Source organism: Malus domestica, chromosome 10 (genome assembly GCF_042453785.1).
Source record: "Malus domestica chromosome 10, GDT2T_hap1".
Classification (NCBI taxonomy): domain Eukaryota; kingdom Viridiplantae; phylum Streptophyta; class Magnoliopsida; order Rosales; family Rosaceae; genus Malus; species Malus domestica.
The window spans coordinates 12,053,264-12,055,968 of record NC_091670.1 but is presented as its reverse complement, the minus strand read 5'-3'; positions in this window follow the sequence as shown (position 1 = coordinate 12,055,968).

Sequence of the window (2,705 nt, the reverse complement as noted above, 5' to 3'; positions counted from 1 at the left end):
CTTAAAACAATAATTTTTGCCCTTTATATTAAACTAGATTAGTTTAACATGTGAAATGTCCGTAAAGTATCATCATATGATTGGTTTTAGGGCATATTTCCAACAATATATTGGGTATTCTGATTAGGGCTGGGCAAACGGGTCTTGGACCCGTGGGTAGGGGCGGGTAATACGGGTACGGGGCGGGTACTGGCCGGTTCTTAGTTTTGTAAAAATAGATCGGGGCGGGGCGGGCCGGTTCCAAAATTATAGGATTCGCAGGTACCCGGATCGGCTAGTTTGTGTTAGATTGGACGGACGAGATTTAATATCATCTCTCCATCCAATCTTAACCGTCAGTTCAAGTTTTCAACTTTCAACCCTAGCCAACCAACCTTCCCCGAGTCCCAAGTTCCAGAAGCATCATCAGCCTCAGCAGCCTCAGACCTTAGTCTCTCAGATTCTCAGAGACTCAGACTCTCCCTCGACTCCATCTCCCTGAGTCCCTCTCCCTATCCCTCTCCCTATCCCTTCCCTCGACTCCGACTCACAGTGCTCACCTCACCACTCTCACAGCGCTGTTGCGAGTCGTGACCAACATCATCATCCCCATCACCACCTCTGCCGTAAAATTGAGGAAATCAAGCGCGCCATAAACCTCTAGGAAGTAGGAACTGGAAGTCTCTCTGTGCACACCTTCCCCACTCTTCACACTTCGAAACCCTAGCGAGTCAGAGAACCACAATACGTCGTCGTTTCCCCTGTACAAACCTTGGGCCATCATCTTTGCCGTTCTAGCATATAAGTATCTCTCTCTGTTTCGTCATTTTCTATCGAAAATTCATCTGATTTCTCATTTGGGCAAAATTGGGATTGTGCAACTTGAGAAATGTCAAATTGTTTTTGTGTAGTTTTTGGAATGCCGTTAGGCAGTGTTTGGTTGCTGAGAAAATGCAGGAAAATGAGAGAATGGAAAAAGAATCGGAATTAGCCTTTTCGGTTTTGGGATATGAGAACCGTAAAATGTTAGTGATTTGCAGCATCTATCCAGAAGCATAATTGTGGGGTTTCTGGTGTTGATTGGTAAACAGTTTCAAGCCGGTTAAATACCGTTATCGAATTGGCTGATTATTACATTTTCCCTTGCCTAATCTGCGATTTTTAATTAATTGGCAAGTTTAGATTGCATAACTAATTGTTTGTTACAATTCCACAACATTGACAAATTTGATTTCTGTATAAAGAGCAGAATTTTTTAGTGTATTTAGAGTGAACATTAAAGATTACGTTTGTGAGTTGTATCAATGGTTTTGATTCATTGTGTTGTTTATTAGCAAGTTTCTATGATATGATTGTTTACCCGTCTGGGCTACTAAAGAATTACTATACTTAACTATAATGGTTGCTGTAGCTTCTTTGCTCGTATTTTTTTTCAATCTGTGCAATCTGTGCACTGCAAAATGCAAACTGCAATCTGTGCAGTTTTTTCAAACTGCAATTTGTGGAATATGTGCAGCTTTTTCAAACTGCAATCTGTGGAATGTGGAATCTGTGAAATTTGTGGAATTTGTGCAGTTTTTTTTCAATCTGTGCAATCTGTGCACTGCAAAATGCAAACCGCAATTTGTGCAGTTTTTTCAAACTGCAATCTGTGCAGTAAAAAACTGCAATTTGTGCAGTTTTTAATTGCAATCTGTGCAGTTTTTAATTGCAATCTGTGCAGTTTGAGAAACTGCAATCTGTGCAGTAATCTGTGCGGTTTTTTCAAACTGCAATCTGTGCAGTTTTTTCAAACTGCAATATGTGAAATCTGTTATGTGTAAAAACTGCAATCTGTGCAGTTTTTTCAAATTGCAATCTGTGTGCAGCAAACATTTTTAAACAGGAAAAAAAAATAAAAATAAAAAAGGACCCGTGTACCCGGACCGAACCGGCCCGTTTCAACCGGGCCGGGTAAGGTCCGGTTCCTATTTTCAGAATTGTAATGCCCGGCCCGGCCCGCCCCGTCTCCTTTAATTCCGGGTCTGGTCCGGTCCCTTCAAAAATGGGCCCAGTCCGGCCCGTACCCAGCCCTAATTCTGATTGTCTCTGACCCTGTCATGTACCTTGAGCTTCCGTTTATCTAGGGCAGATAAAAAAAAAGGCCCTGACGTATATTAAGGGCAAGCTCTTGGGCAAGCCTACTTGAGGCTCGAGAAATACTGTTACAGGGGGCCCACTGACAAATGATGAATGATGAGAGTGTTCGGCTATGGATCGACCGTTGGCTCCCTTCTCTGCCTCTTGGACACCCAATCCTGTGTAGCTCCGTTCCTGTTAGTCGGGACCTCCGCGTCAACTTGTTAATTGATATTGAATCTAACAATTGGGAGTAGGATTTCCTCACTCCCTTTGTTGCTCAACATGAATTGATTGAGATTCAGAAAACACATATTGGGGACCCCCACATGCCTGATCATCTTGTGTGGTCTTTGGAGAAAAGGGTTTCGTTTTCCTGGAAATGAGTGTTTGCACGTGGGTCAATCGACCCCCATCTTCACGAGTGCATATCCGGAACAAGGACGTGCTGTGTTGTCGTCCCACCTAACTATGTTAGCTTAGGAGTTGGTGGGGTGATGCTTGCAATAATTGCGGTGTCTTATCCTTTATCCCCTCCTCCTCCAAATTCTATCTGTTTATTTCCCTTGTTGTTTTCTTTGCTTGCCCCTCAGTTGTACTTAGACTGG